At 43.2% G+C, this 25488-nt stretch overlaps 1 pseudogene; it reads left to right on the forward strand.

The window, feature by feature from the left end:
- Window positions 1-13026: 13026 nt before the first annotated feature.
- LOC139036114 (small nucleolar RNA SNORA70) lies at window positions 13027-13146 on the forward strand (annotated as a pseudogene).
- Window positions 13147-25488: the final 12342 nt, after the last annotated feature.

A 25488-nucleotide genomic window follows, 5' to 3' on the forward strand; every position in this document is an offset into this window, starting at 1 on the left:
ATTCTACCAGTCACTCAAGCCAAAACCTCAAATCTTCCCCGACTGCTCCTGTCTCTCCCATCCCCTATCTGATCCACCAGCAAAACCAGACAGCTTTTCCTTTAAAATAGATCCAGGGACTTCCCTGGAAGTCCAGTGGTTAAAACTACTCACTTCCACTGCAGGGAGCTCAGGTTTGATCCCTGGTCAGAGAACTAAGATCACATGCAGCACAGTGCAGCCAAAGGGGAGAAAAAAACAACAACAGATAACAGAATTTGACCATTTCTGATGATCTGCACTGTACCATTCCGGTCTAAGCCAGTATGACCCTTCACCTTGAATTGCAAAAAAAAAAATTGGCTTTCTTGTTTCCATCTTTACCTCACCCACTCCCACTCCAGTCTACTCTCCCATCAGCAGAGTGATCCCCCAAAGTGGAGAGCAGAGCATGCTCTTTCTCTGCTCAGAGCGCCCCCCCCCCCCCAATGATTCCCCTTCTCCCTCTGAGCCAAAGTCAGAATCTTAAATCTGATCTATAAGGCCCTACATGTTCTGGCTGTCCACTCTGTCCCCACGACCACCACCCCCAGCTCACTGTGCTCTGAGCCTGCTGGCCTCTGTGCTGTGCTTCACTTACATCAAGCATGAGCCTTCTCAAGACATCAAGACATTTGCTCTCAATGTGCCCCAAGCAGTCCCATGACTAGCTCCCCACTTCTTTAAAGTCTCTACACCCCCATCCCATTTGAAACTGTCCCTCCCCCATCCTGTGTAGTTCTTATGAGACTGTCAGTCAAAATACCCCGTGAGCTCCTGGCCGTAGATGTGGGCCTGAGACCTATGTCTGTCCAATGGGGCCCCCCCATCCCTGTTCAAAACACCTCAAGGTAGGAAGAGTCCTCTCAGAAGTCTTGTTATTGGAGCTGGAAGAGAGAGAGTCCCTTCTTTCTTTGGGCAGTGAGCTGCAATGATGAGGGCTTTGGATCTCTAGGGACAGTTCCCCACCACGTGGAGAGTCCCTGCCTGAGAGTGCAGTGCAGACACACTCAAGAGTCAGGCTGGGACACTCAGAGCTGAGAGGCAGACCGAAGGAGAGCTGTGCTGGTATCATTCGAGCCTCTGGAGCCAGTTAGGCCTGAAGCAGGGCCACTTTGGCACTTCCAGGGTCCTAAACCAGCACCTTCTCCTTTTTATCACTTAAGCAAATATGTTGAGTGTCTGCCAATTGTAACCCAAAAGTTCTGAGTTAAATAGTTCTGGGGGGCACTAATGTCCTGTTAAGAACTTCGGACTTTTTTGCTGTAGGCATTGAGAGTCATGGAAAGTTTTTGAGCAAGAGACAGTGGTATAATAGACCTGCATTTTTGGAGACGCTCTCTGTCCATAACATAAGGAATGGGATACAAAGAGAGACAGCGGGCACGGGGAGGCCTGTACAAACCCACCACAGTGGTCCAGGCAGGAGATGATGGAGGCCACACTAAGGATTAGCCCCACGAGGACACCAACATGGAGATGTACAAGATTAGAGTTTTAAGTAAAAGAAGAAAAGTGCTAAATAATGGACACCCTGTTTAAGAAAGAAGGAAAATAAAGACTTTATCACATTTGCTTATATATATGAAAACACTGGAAAGATAATTAGTAATCTAATAAAAATGGTTGTCTCTGAGCAGGGAGCAGGGTGGATGGGTGACTAGGTAAGGGTGAGATTTCTGTGAGTGTGCTTTTCTAAATGTAATTTTGAGTTTCAAAAAATTAAAACAAAAGTAGAGAGACTACCATATCCTTGATACATATAAGCATAATTGCTCAATGAATAAACTAGATTTTGCTTTTTGTTGTTGTTGTATGATTGAGGGAAAGGCCATTGGATTTGGTGAACAGGGGCCACCTGGTGACCAGCAGCTGGTGCTTTCTGAAGGTGGGGGGGTAGCTAAGACCTGGGGGAGGGGTAGCTAAGAACTGGGGAAGCAGATGGAGGCAGAGTGTAAACAATTCTTTTGAAAAGTTTGGAAGGGAAGGGGGCACAAGAAGGGCCAGGAGATGCTGCGGTCAGTGAGCTCAAGGGAAAGTCCTTTCAAGCTAAGGACTATGTGAACTGGCCTGGGGGCTGAGGCAGAGGGTGGAGACTGGGTGGGAAAGGAGGGGCTATTGAGAGATGGACCGAGGGGCTTATGGAAACAGGCCTGAAAGAATGGGGTGGAGAGTGAAGAGGGGATGAATCAGAGAATTCTGCTGGGAAAAAGCTGATCATGAGAGGATAGGGCTGAGAAGCTGCTCAGAGAGCTTGCAAGAGACAAGTTGCTATCTGCTGAGAGTGAGGGGAGCAGGACTGGGTCCTGCCTTGTGGAGGGTAGGGAGCTTTGGAAGAATCATTCTGGGAGATTTAGAAGGTGGTCTGTGGGAGCATGAGCTTGTCGCCTGCCTGCAGCAGGAGAACACACGTGGGTGGTAGATCATTGCCTTGATCCAGGGCTCCTCTTGCCCTAGTTGGCTCCATCTCTAAGAACCCAGGGTTCAGGACCCCCGGATTACACTGTTCTCCCCTCCCCCATCTGACCCGCATCCTCCTCGGTGTGGCCTCCCTACTTGATTGAACCCCAGCACCCAGCAGTACCTCAGTATGTTCCCATGGCCTGATCTTTGTGACTGTCCAGCCCCAAGTGCCCAGGCTCAGCCTCAATTTCCTGGTTGAAGAGACCTGTAGAAGAGCCACCTCTTCCCTAAGGAATCCTCAGACTGGAAATGCATCCTCTAGGCAGAACGAAAAGCATGTGTGTACAGAGGCATCTCCAAGCTGAGAGCAGCAGGAACCCAGAAATTGGCTCCCGTGATCACCGTGTGACCTTCAACAAGCCCCTTGGGTCTCTGTCCTTGCCTCCTGTGTAAAACCAGATGGCCTCTAGGACTCCTTCCCACTTTGACATTCTAAGCTTCTGCAGTTATATGTGGTAGGTAGCCTTCAATCTCTACGGTCAGGAGGAGTTCAGGAAAGCTCTGTGAAAGAAGATTGGATACATTCAGATGGGGAAGGGGATGGGGGACTTTTTAAGATAGGAAGGGAGGCATGGATTTATTTGTTTGTTGACATCTCTCCCATCTGAGAGTCATTACTGCCTTTCCCTCTATCTCTTCCCAGTGTCTGCCCAGAGATCTCTAGGAGAATGGTGGAGACCACTGAGGGTGCAGGATAAGCTACATGGGAGGGAGACAAAGAAAAAAGCTATTGGGGGCCAACTACATGTCCTGCTTCCCCACAACACTCCCTCCAGCCCAGATCATCCCAATACTCTAATTAGCCAGTCCCTTAGGCCCCCGTTAGCCAGGCCGGCTGAGCGCCCAACTCCCTGGGGACCAGCCCCCTTACCCCCCCCGACTAATCAGTCCTTTTGCTCCTTGAGTGCATGAGCATGCACACACACACACACGCTCCCTTATTCTATCCCAGAGCCCCAGCACCATTCTAGCCTTCAGAGGTTTAACGTAGCATGGTACTGAATTCCCCCAATGAAGACACCCCATTTGAGATGATTGAAGGGTAGGGGAGAAGTCAGATTAAGTTTGGAGGCCCTCTCCAATTTAGGGTTTTCTCTCAAACTTGTGGGACCAAGGATGTGTAGCAAAGCATGCAGCCATGACTGGGGTGCTCTATGGCACCCCGAACCCTGGGGCTGACACCTCTCAGGTCACTATCTACGGTCAATACTCACCCCAACCCAGACCCCCTCCTCCCCTTCATCTCAGCCCCCCCATTCATCTCCCCACCCCCCTACCCCCCGACACCCGCACTGTCAGCCCAAACACATGATAAATTGCCCTGTCAACAGAATTCATTCAGGGACCAATTAATTCCACAGAAATGAACCAGGAGCCATCAGTTGCTGAAAAACTCAGAGTGCAGGGAGCGGAGGGAGGGGGTGTGGGCGGGGGGTGGGCGGCAGAGGAGGGGACGGGGAGGCTGGGGAAGTTAGTCTGACAGAAATTGGTCATTTAATGCTTAAGTGCACGCTAGACAGCCCTGTCATCGCCCGCGGCCCCCGTGCGGGATTAATTATCGGTGGAGGAGAGGGCAGCCCGGCCCAGCCCAGCCGTCTGTCACCAACCAAGGCTAGAGTCACCCAGGACTTGGCCACCCTAAGTCCACTTCCAAGTCTCCAGGCCGCCTGCCTGGTGCCTCAACTTCCAGGTGTCCCCAGATCCCAACCCTAGGCCTAACCTCATATCGTGAACCCTCAGCAACATTTAGTCAAGGCCTTGCCATCAGTTGTCTAAACCAGGAAGGCTTCTCTGGCCCCTTGACTGGGTTAGGCCCCATATGTGCCCCCATCATTACCCTCAACCATCTTGAGTGACTCTCTGTGCAGAGTCCAAGGCATGACTGTCCCAACCATTGATCCTAATCTGAGGGAATAGCACCATCTTCCACTCAACTGCTTATGTCAGATCCCTACCAGTTGTCCTTGACTCCTCCCTCTCCCTCATCCACTCAGCCAGTCAGAATCCAAGTCCTGTCAGTTCAGCCTCCTGGAAACAGCATATCTGGGCCACCTGCTTCTAGCTCCCCATCACCATGATCAGCAACTCTGCCTGCTCGCTCTTGCTTATAGCTAATATTATCTTTAAAAATGCAAATAATATTCTGGTGTACTCCCCCGCCATCACACACATACACACTAACTTTCAGTTTAACACACTTTGGTGGACCACCATGGGCCTGCAGGGGGTGAAGTCCAAACTCTTGACTCACAAGCCACAAAACCCCAACCTCTGCCACCAACCCAGCCTCACCTCCAGCACACTTCCCGCTGCTTTCTCTACTCCAGTCCTAATGACCTTCCCTTCCTGCCTTTGCAGACACTGTTCTTCTTGCAGCCTGAAAAGTTCTTTTTACCCTGCAGCCCCCACCACTTGACTGACTCCTATTCATCCTTGAGATATCAGATTAAATGTCACTCCCTCCAGGAAGCCTTCCCTGAACCCATGATTAGATTTCACAGCTCCCAAACTCACCCATCCATCAACATGTCACCCTACTTGTGCACTCTCTCTCTTTCCACCAAATGTTAAGTTTCATGAGAATGGGCTCCATGTTTTTATCCTTTGAGCTTGGCACTTAATGGAAACCAGAAAATACTTGTTGAATAAAAGCCTAATCTTGTCTTGGCCCTAAGCCTGGCCTGACTTTGGGGCCATGTTCCCCAGAGCCAGACCTCTCTTAGGAGCCTAAGATATGTTGGGGTGGCTGGAAAGATGAGAAACCCTCAGAGAACACTCAATCTGTGAGCCCATCAGACTGACTTAAGTCACTTGTGCTGGGTGGGTTCTAAGGAGGCTGCAGATAGTTGGAGGTTAGAATGGTAGAGAAAATGGCCAGGACTTGCTAAAAGAGCAAAACCCAGGATCTGAAGAAGCATGCTCTGTGCAGCAATGTGGGTACATGTGAAACACAAGGCTGATCTGAGGATGAGAAGGAAAAACTGTTGGCAAAGTGATGTCTCTGCTTTTTAATATGCTGCCTAGGTTTGTCACAGTTTTCCTTCCAAGGAGCAAGCATCTTTTAATTTCATGACTATAGTCACCATTCACAGTGATTTTGGAGCCCAAGATATTTTCTGTTCCAAGATAAATCTGTCACTGTTTTCAACTTTTCCCCATCTATTTACCATGAAGTGATGGGACCAGTTGCCATGATCTTAGTTTTTTGAATGTTGAGTTTTAAGCCAGCTTTTTCACTCTCCTCTTTCACCCTCATCAAGAGGCTCTTTAATTCCTCTACACTTTCTGCCATTAGCATGGTATTATCTGCATGCCTGAGTTTCTTGGTATTTCTCCTGGCAATCTTGATTCCAGCTTGTGATTTATCCAGCCCAACATTTCATATGATGTACTCTGCATAGAAGTTAAGTAAGCAGGGTGACAATATACAGCCTTAACATACTTCTTTCCCAATTTTAAACCAGTCCATTGTTCCATGTCTGTTTCTAACTGTTGCTTCTTGTCCTGCATATAGATTTCTCAGGAGACAGGTAAGGTGATCTGGTATTCCCATCTCTTGAAGAATTTTCCACAGTTTATTGTGATCCACACTGTCAAAGGCTTTAGCATAGGCAGTGAATCAGGAAAAGCATTTTGCTTTTTCTATGATCCAACAGATGTTGGCAATTTGACCTCTGGTTTGGGGAAGCACACTGATTGAAACCGCCCACCCTGGCCAGGCACCATAGTAAACTATTTGTATGAGTTATTTTATGACAGGAGGTCCTGGTAAGGAACACAGAACTAATAAGCCTCCACCAACTGGAAGAGTTCAGCAAAGGTCAAAAGGAGACACCACATGTCCGACCACCTCCCAGAATCCTTCTCTCTGGCATCCATCTTGGCTGAACAAGGCGTGCACCACCAGGAAGGACTCTAAGTCAGAATGATTGGCTAAAGACAACTTGTTAACTAATCCCACCACCGTAAAACCGGAGACTGCAAGCCATGTGACAGAGCTGTTCTCCTGGGTTCCCCTACCCTACTCCTCTCCACCTGAGCGCCCTTTCCCAATAAAATCTCTTGCTTTGTCAACACATGTGTCTCCTCAGACAATTCATTTCCGAGTGTTAGACAAGAGCCCAGTTTCGGGCCCTGGAAAGTGTTCCCCTTACTGCAATAGTTCCTCTGCCTTTTCTGAATCCAACTTGTATATCTGGAAGTTCTCATTTCACACACTGCTGAAGCCTAACTTGAAGGATTTTGAGGATTACCTTGTTAGCATGTGAAATGAGCACAATGGTACAGTAGTTTGAACATTCTTTGGCATTGCTTTTCTTTGGAATTGGGATGGAAACTGACCCTTTCCAGTCCTGTGGCCGCTGCTGAGTTTCCAAATATGCTGACATATTAAGTGCAGCACTTTAACAGCATCATCTTTTAGGATTTGAAATAGCTCAGTTGGAATTCCATCACTTCCACTAGCTTTGCTTATAGTAATGCTTCCTAAGGTCCACTCGACTTCACACTCCAGGATGTCTGGTTCTAGGTGAGTGATCTCACCATCATGGTTATCTGGGTCATTAAGACCTGTTTGTATAGTTCTTCTATGTGTTCTTGTGGTCCTAATATAATATAATGTGGTAAAGATGTGTCACCAGGTGTAAGTGATTCAGTAGGGCTGTAATGGCATAATCCAAAAACAGGATAATCATACAACAATTTACTAATATCAACCAGAAAATGATGGGCAAACTTACTGATGAACAATCTGAAGTTATATTGTGGTAATATGGCAAGAAAGGGATAGAGCTGGAATTCAAACCCAGGTCCATCTCCCTTTTAAGGTACATCCATGCCCTTGGCATTGCATTATCTGCTTTAAGAAGTTCAGCCCTCTAGGTAAGAAGTAAAACAGGGAACAAGTTGAATTACAACATAAATATGTAACATATTCCTAGACATAAATTTTATTAAAAGGTCAATATTAAGGTGGATAAATGTGTATAATAGGCAAATATTTATATAAGAAAGGAGGAATATGAATGTATCATTTTACAAAATGGAAAGATAAAAAGGTTTTTTTAAATATTCATCTATAGAAGAAAGGAGGAAACAAAATGGAGAAGACAGGGTAGAAGGTTGTCATCACTGATATCTTATATTGTAGACATGACTTTGCTACTGCTAAGTCACTTCAGTCGTGTCTGACTCTGTGCGACCCCATAGACGGCAGCCCACCAGGCTCCCCCGTCCCTGGGATTCTCCAGGCAAGAACACTGGAGTGGGTTGCCATTGCCTTCTCCAATGCATGAAAGTGAAAAGTGAAAGTGAAGTTGCTCAGTCATGTGCGACTCTTAGCGACCTCATGGACTGCAGCCTACCAGGCTCCTCCATCCATGGGATTTTCCAGGCAAGAGTACTGGAGTGGGTTGCCATTGCCTTCTCCATGTAAATATTTTACATAATGTCACAACAAAATTAAATCAATAAGTAATGCCCCCAAAAGCAAAAGCCAAATAAAACAAATGAATCTAACTCTCTATTGAGTTGGTATCATAACCACATAGAGAGAAATTATTCCAAGTAATTTAAAACCTAGCAGTTGACCAAATATACATTCTCTAGTGGGGCATACACTGATTAAGCAAATAAATGATGATATTTGTATGCTTGGAGGTTTTTTTGGTGTGGGAGAAACAAACAAACCAAATGGAAGATCAATTAAGATAAGTAAAATCCCTATAGTCTTGGATTTAATTGGATGTATTAATAGTAACTCTTGATGCATTTCATCTTTTAAAAATGCATGTCCTGGCTCTGTGCACTGAAAAGGACCAAGAAATGAACCAACTCAATAGCTGTAAGCACCTCTAGTTCCTAGACTCTGGTCTTTAAATACCACTTTGCACTAAAAGCAACCAGGATTCTTTGGGGAAATGGAAGATGTCAGATTTGAAACATTAATATACAAGATGATCGAGGAAATCTTGTCATAACAGGAAGCGAGAAAGCTATCAAAGATTACTAGGATCATGTCAAAAGGACTTAGGTTCCCATTAGAGGCTCCCATTGACCAATAATGAGATAATTGAGCATCAGTGAGAATAATAGCTGCAACTGACTGAAATTCATCAAACATATTTAAATTCATGAGTTTGTAATTATACTTAAAAGAATAACCCCTATGATCTTCTTTAGAGGAGGGAGGGAACTAACTCATTATTTGGGAAATTGATAAATAAGAGGAATCAAGCATTTCTACTACTTTTCTTATAAGACCTGTACTTAAGGAAATCAAATAGTAGAAGAAGGGAAGTTTCTCTTTATAGAAGTCTTCCAACTAATAAATGAAGAAGGAATGGATAGAATTAGAGTATCACCATTTTGCGACCCCAGTGGAGTAACAGCTTTAAGCAATGATTATCAATGGCTGTTAATTTCACCAAAAGAGAAACAACAGAACACTATGTGCCTCTTAATGAAAATACAAAGAAACAAAAAAATCTTTAAAAGTAGTATTAAAAAAATATCAAACCTGAATCTGATCAAGCCTTTAGCTGTAACTACCATTTTACAGAAAACACTATAAATAAAAAAACCACAAGGGACTTCCCTGGTGGTCCAGTGGTTAAAAATCTACCTGCCAATTCAGCAGGCATGAGTTTGAAACCTGTCACGAAGGATTCCACATGCTGTGTGGCAACTAAGCCCATGCACCACAACCACTGAGGCTGCATGCTCTAGAATTCATGCTGCACAATAACAGAAGCCGCCACAAATGAGAAACCCATATACCACAGCTAGACCGTAGCCCCTACTCATTGCAACTAGAGAAAGCCCGTGCACAGCAACAAAGACACAGTACAGCCAAAAATAAGCAAATAAACAAAGAAACTGCAAGGATGCAATCTGATCCAAGCTCTTCTTCTCTTTTTTTCTTTTTAATATTTATTTATTTGGTTGTTCTGGTCTTAATAGCAGCTCATGGGATCTTTAGTTGCAGCCTTCAAACTCTTAGTTGTGGTATGTGAGATCTAGTTCCCTGACCAGGGATCGAACCCAAGGACCCTTCATTCAAAGCATGGTGTCAGCCACGGGACCACTAGGGAAGTCCCATGATCTAGGCTCTTTTTTGCGTAGTTTCCACAGACTGTGAGAAACTTTCGTGCAAATAATGTCTTCTTCAATGAAGAAATTGCAAGGGGGGAAAAGGGTAGACAAAAAGAGACTTAAGAAACATATTCACTAATTGCAATATACTTGAATCCTTCAAGTAGTTAAAAAGAGGAGGAGAATTAGGAAGAGGAGAAGTTAAGAGGTAATCAGGAAAAAGTAAATACAACACAAATCACACATTCAGATGTGCTAGTGATATAATGGTCATTTTAAGAAGTCATTTTATTTTAGAAATATAAACTTTTATACAGATTATATGATATGGTATTTGGGATTTGCTATGAAACAAGTGTGGGGGTTGGAGTGGTGGGGAGCTATATCAAACAAGACTGGCTATAAATTGATAAGTGTTGGTTGCACTTGTTATACTAGTCTCTCTATTTTTGTATACGTTTGAAATAATAACAAAATTTTAAACCACTTTTATATTAAAATAAACTAGTTAAATTTGGGGATCACTGTCTCTCCACTTTTGACTTTTCAGAAATTCAGTTGCTTAGCTGTCCAAGATAGAGATTCTGAAGAAAATGACCAGTCCAAAATAAAATACCTCTAGATTCTGGCAATCGGGGTCTTCCACAAAACATCTGGGTCCCCACCTTATCACTTTTAAGTGGTATCTACTAATCAACAGATCTCAAACATGCACACAGAATTTTCAGTCTTTTATTGCCTCACTTTTGTGTTGATGGACAGGAAAGGATACTAATGATTTAAAATAAGCTTCTAACTTGAAATAAAGGCCAGAATTAACTACCACCAAAAAATGTGAAAGAATGAAAGTCAATTCAGGGAAAAGAATAAAACTAAAAACAATCCCCCCCCCAAAAAAACTATCTATAATTAATAGTCTGAGATGTAAAGAAACTGACCTCTGTGAAACAAAAACTGTGCATTTTTAAGGTACATTCAGAGAATAATAATAATTTGCAAACTTCTAGATATTAATACATATGTATATATACATATATGAATAGGTGTATATTCATAAACATAACATCAAAAGTAAAAATATTTAATAGAAGATTTTCAAGGTAAAGTTAAGAAAATACCCAGAAGGTAGAATGAATAGCCTCAGAGATAAAATTATAAAAGAAAAAAATAAGAAAAAGAAAGGATAAGTACAGAAAGTATAAATATTTAATGAGAGTCTCAGAAAAAAAATAGGACAAAGAAAATGAAAGTTAAAAAGTTCATTAAGGTTAAAAGGTTAAAATTATTTTTAAAATAATTCCAAAAATTTTACCAAGCTGAAGGGCATGAAATTTCTAGATTGAAAAGGACAGTCAAATACCCAGCACAAAGGATTTACAAAGTCCTACATCAAAGCACATAATAATACAGTTTTAGAACACTGAAAGATAAAAAGAAGCTTCCAGAATGAAAGAAAGAGGGGAAATACAGCAGTTTGAAAGTAGTAATGGCAGCAAACTTCCCAACAGCAACAATGGAACTATTAGATAAAGGAACAATATCCTCAAAATTCTTAGGAAAAAAGGATTTCGAATTTATAATTCTATATTCAAACAAAATATCACTCAAGTGTGAGAATAAAATATTTTTCACAATTCCAAAGCTTCCCAAAATACCCATGCTTTCTTTCCTTAAAAATTACTGGATGACTAGGGAATTCCCTGGCAGTCCAGTGGTTAGGACTCTGTGCTTTCACTGCCATGGGCCTGGATTCCATTCCTGGTCAGGGAACGAAGATGCTACAAGCCACGCAGTGCAGCCAAAAGAAAAAAAAAAAAAAAAGACCAAACTAAGAAAGAGGAATACTTGCAACTCAGTAAGCAAAAGATCTAACACAGGAGAAAAATGAGGGGAATCACCAAAATAATGGAGAAGGAAAAATCCAGAATGACAGGTGTGCCGGGTATCCATGGAATAACCAGTACAAACAGGAGCTAGAACAGGTATACCACACACAGCTGTATAAATTGACCAAAGATGTCTCGTGTGAAGACCATAAGTGAGAACCAAAATTCATTTAGTGCTCTGCTTCCCAAGTCACATTTCTAATGAAGGGGTGCATTAAACCTTGAGAAAGAAGATACCCTTACTAATCAGTCTTGCCAAAGAGAGCACTATTCTGTAATTTGTCAACTCAGGAAGCTCTTTTTTACAATCCTTATGGCCAGAGGGGGTTCCTTATAAAAAAATTTGCTCAAGGGAATTCCCTGGTGGTTCAGTGGTCTCTGAACCACTGGTGGTTAGGACTCTGAACCACTGGTGGTTAGGACTCTGGTCTTTCACCATCAAGGTTGTGGGTTCAATCTCTGGTCAGGGAATTAAGATCCCATAAGCTGCATGGCATGGGCAAAAATTAATTAATTAATTAATTAATTAATAATTTACTCAGAAGGGACATCTGTGTTAGTGATGGCCTTGAATAGGAAAATCATAGGTCCAAAAAGGATGCCACCAATAAAAATATGGTAACAATAGATTACAAAATATGCTTGACAATAGTAAAATACTTCATATTTCTGTTGAGAATTTGGAAATGATTAGAAATAAGTAACTAGAAAATTTAGCAAACCACTGGTGGCAGGGGAGGACCTGAAGCAATTATTAACTCCAAGAAAAACAAAAAGATATGCAAGAAATAAAATGTGATGAAAGTCACAACATGACTCAGCTGTTAAAAAGAAATATTTACACTTTTATATACATAAACACAAAATGTTGATTTTACTCTGAATTGTGATAAAGGTATATTGAAAGAATGAACATAGATGATGGTATAAGAAAGCCCAATTCTCATCTTCCGTAAAAGTATCTAAAAAATGAAAAGTCAAAAAAGCAAGATAAACATGATATTTCAATAGAAATAGGGAAGCAAATATCAGAAGATGTCACTCAACAATTTTAAAATGGTAGTCTATGAGGACCTAATAGGGAATAGCTATCACCTTGTATTAGTTTAATTTTTGAGTTACATAATTATCTTTAATGAAAATTTTGGAGATATATGAAAATAGAACAGTCAGTGAATTCCCATATTCTAATCAGAGTTAGCCAGTATCAAGAAGTTGCCACACCTGTATCATGTAAGCATAAAGTTTAATTTTTTTTTAACTAAAAAATGTTAACAAATTAATAATATGGCTACCTCTGAGGCACATGACGGATATAGGGGATGAACGGCAGTGAGGAAAGGGAGAATTTTTTTCTGTTAAACAGAAAAAGCAAATGTAAACAGTTACATTTTAAATTTTATCTTACAAATTCATACATTCACTGTTCATTTATCCTCAGAACAGTTTGAGGTGGATACTATTATCACCCCAATTTGACAGAAAAGAGTTGGCTATCATTTGAAGTTTTTTTTCAATGAGAAAGTATTCTTTTTTAAACAATAATTTTTAAAAATAGTCCATAGATTTGCAGCCAGTTAAGCCAATTGTGCGCTTTTCCCCATCAGGGTCTAGTGTGCAACGCCTGCAAACAGTACATGCAGCCTGTTGTCTGTGTGGGATGCTCAAAGGGACCCTGAAGACAGCCCTTTCCAGGATCTTCATGCTGGCATGCTGTCCCCAGTCTAGGTTCCAGACAGGTAGGCACGTGCCTTTGGAAGGCACCAAGGCACAGTGGCCAGGGTCCATGTTGGCCAAATCATAATGTCTGTCTGCACCAAGCAGCAGAACAAGAAGCATGTGACTGAAGTCCTCCTGGGGGCCAGTTTCAAGCTCCCTGGCCCTCAGAAGATCCACATCTCCAAGAAGCAGGGATTTACCAAGTTTGTGTGTGTGTGTTCTTAGTTGTTCAGTCATGTCCGACTCTTTGCGATTCCATGGACTGTAGCCCACCAGGCCTCTTAGTCCATGGGGATTGCCATGCCCTCCTCCAGTGGATCTTCCCAACCCAGGTATCGAACCCAGGTCTTCAGCATTACAGGTGGATTCTTCACCATCTGAGCCACCAGGGAAGCCCAAGAATACTGGAATGGGTAGCCTATCCCTTCTCCAGGGAAAAGGTTGTACCTTTTTAGAATAACTTTTAAAAATACAGTATGATTTATTTGAATTTTCATTATTTTATCTTTCTGACCCAAGAATTGAACTAGGGTCTCCTGCATTGCAGGAGGATTCTTTACCAGCTGAGTTACTAAGTTTAATGCAGATGACTTTGAAAGGATATGGCAGAAGAGCGGCTCACCCCAGATGGCTGTGGGGTCAAATATATCCCTAATTGTGGCCCCCTAGACAAATGGTGCGGAGAAGGCAATGGTACCCCACTACAGTACTCTTGCCTGGAAAATCCCATGGATGGAGGAGCCTGGTAGGCTGCGGTCCATGGGGTCACTAAGAGTTGGACACAACTGAGCAACTTCACTTTCACTTTTCACTTTCATGCATTGGAGAAGGAAATGGCAACTCACTCCAGTGTTCTTGCCTGGAGAATCCCAGGGACGGGGGAGCCTGGTGGGCTGATGTCTATGGGGTCACACAGAGTCGGCACGACTGAAGTGACTTAGCAGCAGCAGCAGACAAATGGTGGGTCCCACACTCATGAGAGCCATGGTACTGTCCCCTCTTTACTCATATGCACCAGTAAATCCTACTTTCCTGTCAAAAAAAAAAAAAAAGGCCATAGAAATCTATTCCCCTTCTCATATGATAGCCATTTGGCTACTAGCACTTTTTTTTTTCTTTTCTTTTTTAGTATAAAAAGTCCCAGTTCTTCCAATGATGCTTCAAAAGTAGAATTATTATACATTGCAATTGTTAATAACACTTTCTTTTACTGTCAAATATACCATAGTTTAGGTAATATTTTATGGCTACTCTTCTAATAGGATTTGGTATTTAGGTCCTTTCCGATGTGGGTTGCCCTACCCTGGACATCACTCTGAAGAAGTGTCTTCAGCCTTGAACCTAGCAAAATATGGAACCTTAGTGGGACCATTAATCTTTCCTGTACCAAGCTTTCTGCATCTACTAAGGCAGGTAGGGAGCCTGGGAGTCATCATACTTCTGGATCATACAATTGATCCACAATGAATTAGCTGTCACATAAATTCAGTCTTTTTCAAGTGATTCATCCCTAAACCAGGACTCCCAGGCCTATGTTTGCATCTCTGATCTTTTTAACCTGCCTGCAGGACTCCACATCAACTCTCCTCCAAGTGTCATTTGTTCATGTAGGATCATTGTTCCAGCCTGTCATGATCATTCTAATTGCAATTCTGTCATCCAGCCTATTAGTGATCCTGGTCCTTTTTGTGTCATCTGGAAGTGTGATGAGCTGGACACCTACATCTTCATTTGAGCCACTGATAGAAACATCACATGACCAGGTTCAAAAACCTCCGATTGGAAAGACATAACCCCTACCGTCATCACACTTCTTTGGGTACAGTGAGTCACCATTTATGAATCTCCAAGCAGGGTCATCATCAGCCCACATTTCTTCATTGCATCCACAAAGATAATAGGACAAACTGCTTCATCCCCTGTTGAAATCAAAGAACAGTATCTTCAGGATTCCCCTAACCTCCTTGTTCAGTGTCCTTATCAACAAAAAAGGACGGTGTTCTACTCTTTGGCATGTATTCCTAAAGAACTCATGTTGGCTTCTGCCAAAAGGTAGACATGTTTTCCTTGTTAAGCATTGCCAGACCCCATATATAATAATCGTTTCTAGAATTTTGCCAGGAATCAATCTCAATCTTGACAGTCTTTAATTTCCAAATCGATTGTCTACTCCTTGCTGAGTATTATGGTAGTCCTTGTCCATTTACATACTATAGCACCCCTCTGACCCGCCAGGATTCCACGAAGGTCACCAAAAGCAGATTCCTAATTACATGTGATTTTGACACTTGTCTGGACCTAGATCTTTTTAATCATAATTCTTCCTGCTCTTTCCAATTTAAAGTCATTCTCCTCAACACTCCAGAAAGAAGGAAAAAGGATAGATAGCAGCTCTTTTCTCTGTCTTTGGATAACATCAACAACCCAAAGGTTGTTCTGGGTATTAAACCCATTTTAAAATTTTATTTACTTATTTATTCATTTGTTAATTCATTCACCTATCCATTCATTACATACTTATTAAAACGCAAAAAATAAAGATAAAGCCAAACCTGTCATTGATCAGTCCTTCTAATAATAGTCTTTCCTTTTTTATATTCATTTTGTTTATTTCTCATTTTTATTTTATCTTTGGAAAGACATTTTATTTTAAATATAGAAGTGTGTACATGTCAATCCCAAACCCCCATTCTATCCCTCCCTTCCCCTTACCCCGTCCCCCAGTAACCACAAGTTCATTCTTTAAGTCTTTGAGTCTGTTACTATTTTAAAAATAAGTTCATTGGCGTCATTTTTTTTTAGATTCTGCCCATTCTTTATCGCAATATCGCATGATGTTTGTCTTTCTCTGACTAACTTACTTCAATTAGTATGATAAACTCTAGGCCCATCCATGCTACTGCAAATGGCATTATTTCATACTTTTTAATGGCTGAGTAATATTCCATTGTATATAGGTACCAAATCTTCTTTATCCATTCATCTACTGGTGGACATTTAGGTTGCTTTCACGTCTTGGCTATTGTAAACAGTGCTGCAGTGAACATTGGGGTGCATATATCTTTTCAAACTGTGTTTTTCTCTGAATATATGGCAAAAAGTGGGCTTACTTGATAATAGGGTAGCTCTATTTTTAGTTTTTTAAGGAATCTCCACACTGTTCTCTATAGTGGCTATATCAATTTCATTCCTACCAACAGTGTAGGAGGGTTCCTTTCTCTCCACACCCTCTCTGGCATTCATTGTTTGCAGATTTTTTGATGATGGCCATTCTGACTTGTGTAAGGTGGTATCTCATTGTAGTTTTGATTTGCATTTCTCTAATAATTAGTGATGTTGATCATCTTTCCATGTGCCTCTTGGCCATCTGTATGTCTTCTTTGGAGAAACATCTCTATAGATCTCTGCCCATTCTTTATTGTTGCTAGATTGGTGTATGTTCTTCCATGCACTTACACACACACATGTACGTATAGAACATATACTTGGGATTTTTTGTTTAACTATATTGGCATATCCTATAGAAAATGTTCCCCTATTAATATTTCCCTGGCAAAACATCTTTAGGCTTTTAGTACCCCAACCTTAGAGAACCCATGTATATCAATTATAGTAATATTTGTCAGTTTTTGTTTACAGAGGGAAAATATGTACGTATTTGCATCCCCAAAGCTCAATATGGCATTCTAAACATAATGATGGATGGGAAAAATCCCAAGTTACATTTCAAATAGAATTGATAGGGTATCAGAATCATGTGTAAACGTTTTGAAAAGTGTCAACAAATGGGATGTGAGTCTGGAGTGTGGCTGAGGCTAAGAAGACTTATTGCTAACAAAGCAACCATTCATTACAGCTATATTCTTGTTTGGTAATCATGAAGCAATATACTGAGCTTTTTACATAATAATGTAATAATTTGTTAATTCTGTATGGGCATTTACTGGGATCTAGTTACATTTTTTAGGAAATTTGTTGAAAGATTCAAGTTGACACACAACCTGTTTCCATTTTTCCCATTTAAAATAATGGAAAACAGGCTCAAGTTAGTATTTTCACACAGAATGTTTCATTTGAATGATGGACTTCTGACTTAAGAGGGAAAATGCCCGTTCGTTAACAAAAGGATAAACAAAATGTGGTATATAGTGTGGTTTATCCGTACAACGGAATATATCACTTGGTCATAGAAAGGAGTGAAGTTCTGATATAGGCTAAACATGGATGAATCTCAAAAGCATCACACTGTCACCTGTCTTCCACCCCCCACTCAGTTCAGTTCAGTTGCTCAGTCGTGTCCGACTCTTTGCGACCCCATGAATCACAGCACGCCAGGCCTCCCTGTCCATCACCAGCTCTCAGAGTTTACTCAAACTCATGTCCATCGAGTCGGTGATGCCATCCAGCCATCTCATCCTTTGTCATCCCCTTCTCCTCCTGCCCCCAATCCCTCCCAGCATCAGGGTCTTTTCCAATGAGTCAACTCTTCACATAAGGTGGCCAAAGTACTGGAGTTTCAGCTTCAGCATCAGTCCTTCCAATGAACACCCAGGACTGATCTCCTTTAGGATGGACTGGTCGGATCTCCTTGCAGTCCAAGGGACTCTCAAGAGTCTTCTCCAACACCACAGTTCAAAAGCATCAATTTTTCGGCACTCAGCTTCCTTCACAGTCCAACTCTCACATCCATACATGATTACTGGAAAAACCAAAGCCTTGACCAGATGTATCTTTGTTGGCAAAGTAATGTCTCTGCTTTTTAATATGCTGTCTAGGTTGGTCATAACTTTCCTTCCAAGGAGTAAGCATCTTTTAATTTCATGGGTGTAGTCACCATCTGCAGTGATTTTGGAGCCCCAAAAAATAAAGTCTGACACTGTTTCCACTGTCTCCCCATCTATTTCCCATGAGGTGATGGGACCAGATGCCATGATCTTAGTTTTCTGAATGTTAAGCTTTAAGCCAACTTTTTCACTCTCCTCTTTCACTTTCATCAAGAGGCTTTTTAGTTCCTCTTCACTCTCTGCCATAAGGGTGGTGTCATCTGCATATCTGAGGTTATTGACATTTCTCCCCACAATCTTGATTCCAGCTTGTGCTTCTTCCAGCCCAGCGTTTCTCATGATGTACTCTGCGTTTAAGTTAAATAAGCAGGGTGACAATATACAGCCTTGACATACTCCTTTTCCGGTTTGGAACCAGTCTGTTGTTCCATATCCAGTTCTAACTGTTGCTTCCTGACCTGCATACAGATTTCTCAAGAGGCAGGTCAGGTGGTCTGGTATTCCCATCTCTTTCAGAATTTTCCACAGTTTATTGTGATCCACACAGTCGAAGGCTTTGGTGTAGTCAATAAAGCAGAAATAGATGTTTTTCTGGAACTCTCTTGCTTTTTCAATAATCCAGCGGATATTGGCAATTTGAACTCTGGTTCCTCTGCCTTTTCTAAAACCACTATCCTAGGCTAACTGTTTCAGCCAAGGTCTTTTTCTTAATTTTCATTTTATATTGGAGTATAGTTGATTTACAAAGCCACGGTCTTTATGTGCTCCCATTGCAAACCCCATTGGTCTCTCTGACATCCCTGCAGCAGGTCATACTGCTGCCCACTCCCATCTGCTTGGACCACTCTTCTCCCTCAGCTTCCTGATGACACACTCCTGATTTTTTTCCAGCCTTTCTGATGGGGATTCTCAGCCTTAACCACTGGCTGCTCAAACTCTACCTGCCCCTCACAGGCTGGTGCTCCAGGTCCCACCGTTAGCCTTCAACCTGACCCGTCCTCAGTCACCGTGACCTTTTCCACAGTTGCAAAGGTCACACAGACACACTGACAACTCCTAACCTGTTATCTTCAGCTCTGCTCACTGTCTCCCAGTTTCATATGTCCATCAGCCTAACGGACACCTCCACCTGGCTGTTCCTCTGCAATGTGTTTAAAATAGTGCAACATGTTCCCCATAAGCACACACACATTTGTGGGTGATAGGATTAAATGTTATATTTTGGACATCTGAATTTTCTAGTTTTTCTTCAATTAACAGCCATAGCCCATATAATGGGTTATGAATATTAAAGCAAGAGAATTGGGAAAGGAGTACGCCAAGGCTGTCTATTGTCACCCTGCTTATTTAACTTATATGCAGAGTAAATCATGTGAAATGCCAGGTTGGATGAAGCACAAGCTGGAATCAAGATTGCTGGGAGAAATATCAAAAACCTCAGAAATGCAGATGACACCACTGTTATGGCAGAAAACAAAGAAGAACTAAAGAGTCTCTTGATGAAAATGAAAGAGGAGAGTGAAAAAGTTGGCTTAAAGCTCAACATTCAAAAAACTAAGATCATGGCATCCCGTCCTATCACTTCATGGCAAATAGATGGGGAAACAATGGAAATAGTGACAGACTTTATTTTCTTGAGATTCAAAATCACTGCAGATAGTGACTGCGGCCAAGAAATTAAAAGACTATTGCTCCTTGGAAAAAAAGTTACGACAAACCTAGACAGCATATTAAAAAACAGAGACATGACTTTGCCGACAAAGGTCTGTATAGTCAAAGCTATGGTTTTTCCAGTAGTCATGTATGGATGTGAGAGTTGGACCATAAAAAAAGCTGAGCACCAAAGAATTGATGCTTTTGAACTGTGGCATTGGAGAAGACTCTTGAGAGTCCCTTGGACAGCAAGAAGATCAAACCAGACAATTCTAAAGGAAATCAATCCTGAATATTCATTGGTAGGACTGATGCTGAAGCTGAAACTACAATACTTTGGCCACCTGATGCGAAGAACTGACTCATTGGAAAATATCCTGATGCTGGGAAACATTGAAGGCAGGAGGAGGAGAGGACGACAGAGGATGAGATGGTTGGATGGCATCACTGACTCAATGGACATGAGTTTGAGCAAGCTCTAGGAGTTGGTGATGGACAGGGAAGCCTGGCGTGCTGCAGTCCATGGAGTCACAGAGTCAGACACAACTGAGTGACTGAACTGAACTGAACCCATATAATGAGGGGAAACAGCTTTTTAAAAAAAGTTTCAAAGTTGACTTCCCAGACTAAAGTTGAATTCCCATGTAACTGTGCAGAAAATACTAATTTTGGAGCACAAATAACATTCCTCACACTCTTCTCTCTTTCTCCCTGAGAGTTTCAGTCTCCATTACAATGAAGAAGGAGGGGAGGGGAGAGGAGGTGGGGCTCCTGTTCACTGGCGCAGGGCTGAGCCTCAGCTGGGGACTAGGGGACGTTGTCGTTGTGTTTACTCCTCACAATAACTGAGGGGGATAGATATTATTAGGCTCATTTTACAGATGAAAAATGGAGGCCCTAAAATGATAAGCAATCACCTTCTATTATGCAGCTAATGAACAAAGCAAAATTCAAAGCCAAATCTACCCAACCTCAAAGCATGCTCACTTGCACTCTTTCCTCACCTTCCACACACACCCTCTCTCTCTTTAGAAGTACCCCAGAGTTCTTGCTTAAAATTTTCCACCAAATATCCCTCTCCTCTCTACCTTTTCACTTCAAAGGCTTAGTGGCAGCGGCTGGAAGGTGGGTGTCTGAGTATACACTGTATGTGTGTGTGCTCAGTGGCTCAATTGTGTCTGACTCTTTGCCACCCCATGGACTGTAGCCTGCCAGGCTCTCCTGTACATGGGATTTCTTAGGCAAGAATACCGGAGTGGTTTGCTATTTCCTCCTCCAGGGGAGCTTTCTGACCTAGGGAACCCACCACGTCTCCTGCATTGGCAGGTTGATTCTTTACCGCTGAGTCACCTGGGAAGCCCTATACACACATTATGTTCCTAACATTTTGCACAACTGCACCATAATTGTCCCACCCTAATACCAGTACCACCCTCATTTCTGTCAGAGGAGTCATTTATGTTGTTTAGTCTCTCAATAACTCTGTAGTAAGCACCCTCTAAGTCTCAGAAAGAGAGCCAGACACTGGAGATTCCATAACGAACAGGGAAATTGTGGTTCTTGTCTTTGTGGGGTTTGCACTCTGGCTGGAAAATGCATCACTCACAGTGCATGGGCACTAAGCAGAGAACATCTGTGCACAGAAAAACCAGGGTAGGTTCACCAAGAACTAGTAGTCAAAATGGAGAAATGAAAGGAAAAAGTAGATGGGTATAACGTTGAAAATAACTTGCCAGAGCTTGCTCCCATGACTCCATTATTGGCCCTCCTATTCTCTGTTTTTGTCAATGACCTCCAAGCTCATCAGATTATCAGAAGATACAGAATTTGTTAAATGGTAGAGGAAAAAATTAGGGCCTCAAAGACAGCTTGGAATAATGGATCAAACTTAACACAATGTAATTTAAGGGATAAATACAAAGTCTGGATTTGTGTCACAAATCGATCACCCCAGTGCACCGAGACAGTTGGAGTTTGTCAGAGGCTCATGTGAGAACAGGGCTTCCCAGGTGGCACAGTGGTAAAGAATCTGCCTGCCAAGCAGGAGATTCAGATTTGATCTCTGGGTCAGGAAGATCCCCTGGAAAAGGAAATGGCAACTTACTCCGGTATTCTTGCCTGGGAAATCGCACAGACAGAGGAGCCTGGTGGGCTAGAAGTCCACAGGGTCGCAAAAGGGTCAGATACGACTTAGCGAATAAACATGTGAGAGTAACCAGGGAGTTGCTATTGATGAGCTTAATGTGGGTTCTCAAAGCCACTACTAAATTCAAAGCAACTACTGAAAAGCTAGGACATAGGTGTAGGAGCCCCAACAGGGTCCAGCAGAGGCAGGGAAGACTCCCACTGTCTCAGGGCTCCTCTGAGGGCCCTCCACCCACTAGGAGTCCCAGGCAGACTACAGGTGTCAGTAGAGAGAGGCTGTACCCCTGCATCACCACACATCAGGGCTAACCCCCTGCTCCAGCCCCTCATTTACAGAGTTGCCAACTGAGGCCAGAGGAGGGAAAGGGCCCACTGGGGTCAGCAAGTTTGCAGCAGAACCAGGACAACACTTGAACTTTCTTGAATGAATGAATGAAGTACATGGATGAATAAGGATAAAGTACGTGGAAATGCAGCATATAAGATCAGGAACATCCGTTTCATCTTCTTTGAGGCATCAAGGAGGGATGCCAATGCAGGGAATATGGGTTCAATCCCTGGTCCAGGGGAGGATCCCATAGGCTGCAGAGCAACTAAGCCCGTGCATGGCAACTACTGAGCCCATGCTCTGAGCACCCAAGCTGCAACTACTGAGCCCAAGTGCTGCAACTACTGAAGTCTGTGTGCCCTAGAGCCTGGCTCCACAAGAGAGGCCACTGCAGTGAGAAGCCCATGAACTGCAACTACAGAGTAGCCCCCTCTCTGTCACAACTAGAGAAAGCCCACTTGCAGCAACAAAGACCCAGCGCAGCCAAAAATAAAAGGAGTTAATCAAGGTGATAAGGCTTCCCACTGACTCACCCACAGATTCTTCGTGCTGAATACATGAGTGCACATATATGTGCCCACACTATGCCCCCCAGACTCTGCTTGATCTCCCACAATGCTTTCCTCCCTGCCCTAGGCCAGCGCTGGAGGCAAGGGGAAAAGCATTGCTAGCCCTTGCCCAGCTCCCTGGGCTTTCTTTCCTCTTCCCAAGGCCTCTCCTTCAGGAAGTCCTCCTGAGTTGGGGAGGCAGTAGTGTTGGCCTCCCGCCCAGGCAGAGAGCCCTGCCAGCTGTAGCAGCCCCTGCTCCAGGCAGTTCTCTTAAACTATGCTAAGGAGGCAGGCGCCTAGAGAAAGCCCCCAACTTATACCTTTGCGCCCTCTGTCTCCCCATACACTTCTGTGCCTCAGGTCCCTCATCTCTCACCCTCTCCAGGAAGCCATCCTCAGACCTGTGTCATCCTGAGACCCCAGACCCCCAGTTCCCTCTGCTTCCTACTGTCCCCTCCCTCGAGATCCTCTGTCATTATCTCTGGAAAGTGAGGCTTGTGCATCATCATTAATGGGCTAAACAGCAGGGTCAGCGAGGCAGGTAGCAGTAAACGCAGCAATTACAGCCTCGCCTCCATCCAAGCGCCTTCGCTCCCAATCCATCTCCCCTCATCACCAGGCGGTGCTGAGCCGGCCCTGCCTTCATTACATTAATCAGGTTAATTCCAAGTTAGAGCCCACATTCTAATCAAAAGGCAGTCAACAGGGGTGGGGTGCCAGGGGAAGAGGGAAGAGCCGTCCTCCCAAGGAATGGGGGTTGACAGGAGGCCCAGACCTGAGCACCTGACAGCCTGCCTCCAGGGCCCCATCCCTTCCAGAGGCTGCTCCCATTCTCAGTCTGGGCCTAACTCCTGAGACCTCTTTTGCATCTTGGATTCAAGCCAGGGCCGAGACTCTGGATATATAGTCAGAGGCTAGGAAGAGTCTCTTTCCTTATCTCTTTAAATAGGCCAATGAAGCCTTCTTGGACCATTGGCAAGTTTGTACACTGACAACTCTAGGAGGGCACCATACTCATACCGAAGTCTAGGTGGATGACGTCCTTAGAGTTGTGCAACGTACAACCTGTACAACAGTACAGAGCAGCCCAGCAGGCCACCTCCTGAGAAAGGGACTAGGGAAGGTGGAGGATGGCGAAGGACTGAGAGTAGAGGCCATGGAGCTAACACTGGAAATCAAACAGTTCATTAAGAGGAAATGATCAGGCTTCCCTGGTGACTCAGTGGTAAAGAATCCACCTGCCAGTGCAGAAGATACGGGGTTCAGCCCCTGATCCGGGAAGATCCCACATGCCCAGGAGCAAGTAAGCCTGTGCGCCACAACTGCTGAGCCTGTGCTCTAGAGCCCGTGCTCAGCAATAAGAGAAGCCACCGCAAAGAGAAACCCATGCATCGCAACTAGAGAGTTGCCCCCGCTTGCGGTAACAAACAGAAAAGCCCAAGTAACAATGAAGACCCATCACAGCCAAAATATAAATAAATAAAAATTATTAAAATAAAAGAAGAGGAAACGAAGATCAACAGACCTCTGTCATCAGCAACAACACCATCAACTCCAACTCACTGGTGTTTTCCCAAGGTTCTGTCCTCATCCTCTGCTAGGTAACTTCATCTGCTTCCACATCTTCAAATGGCACTGCGTTGATGGAGAGTCCTTACCCTCACTCTTTCCTGCCCTGGCTTCGTACTCCATAGATGTAGCTCCATGTGGAAGTTCCTCCAGCTACACAAAGCATGGTTAAAATAGCTCAGAAGCTTCTCGCCCAGATTTACTTCTCTTCCCTTTCTCAGTGAATTCCTCCCTATCTGGCCCAAGCTAGAAATCTTGGAATCATTTGAGAGTCCTTCTTCTTGGACCCTTTGTTAGTTTTCTATTGTGGCTATAACAAATTACTACAAGCTCAGCTTCAAACAATAATATCTTTCAGGTATGGAGGTCAGAAGTCTAAAAGGGGTCTCACTGCATTTAAATCAAGGTGTTGGCAAGGCTGCTTTCCTTCTTGGAGGTTGTAGGGGAGACTCTGTTTCCTTGCCTTTTCCAACTTCTGGAGGCTGTGTACATGAGGTACATTCCTTGGCTAATATCCCCTTTCTCCATCTTCAAAACCAGTAGCATCGCTACTCTCTGACTTTCCGGCTTTCCTTTTCACTTTCAAAGGCCTTTGTGAGTACACTGGGACACTTAGATAATCTAAAATAATCTCTTGGACCTGATTATCAATTTTAATTCCTTCTGCAACCTTACTTCTCCTTGCCATGTAACACAACATATTCACCGGTTCTTGGGATTAATATGGATATTGAGGAGCCCTTATTCTACCTACCACAAACCCCAAAAGCACTATCTTCAAATCCCATTAATTTTATGCTTCTAAGATGATCCCTCCATCAGTTCCTACCTACATTCTTCATCTTGAATTGTCTGAACATTTCGGTCATCTCACTGGTATCTCTATCTCTCACCTCCCTCTCTTTACTCCATCTCCCAAGTAACTGTCAGAATATAGCAGATGCTTTTATTGCTTTGAGCAACTCCTCTCCTCAGCCCACTTCTGATTTCAGTGCAGCTTGTCTAAGAAAGGGAACGTAATGGCCCAGAGGGCAATCTTCAACCAATCAGTCAGTATGTAAACACTCAGGTTCCTATCCTTTAGAGGGACAATTCTGACATACATTCTACATGATTACCGAGGGGGCCAAGGATTCGGCCCCAGTTGTCCACAATGGCCACCAGCTTTCTTCTCTTTCACCCTTCCCACTCCCCCACTACTACTCCCTGGGATCATCTCCCAAATAAAGTCTTTGTCTCAAGCTCTGATTTGGAGGGGAAATCTCTAGATACAGAATGATATG

This window comes from Odocoileus virginianus, chromosome 7, assembly GCF_023699985.2.
Source record: "Odocoileus virginianus isolate 20LAN1187 ecotype Illinois chromosome 7, Ovbor_1.2, whole genome shotgun sequence".
Taxonomy (NCBI): domain Eukaryota; kingdom Metazoa; phylum Chordata; class Mammalia; order Artiodactyla; family Cervidae; genus Odocoileus; species Odocoileus virginianus.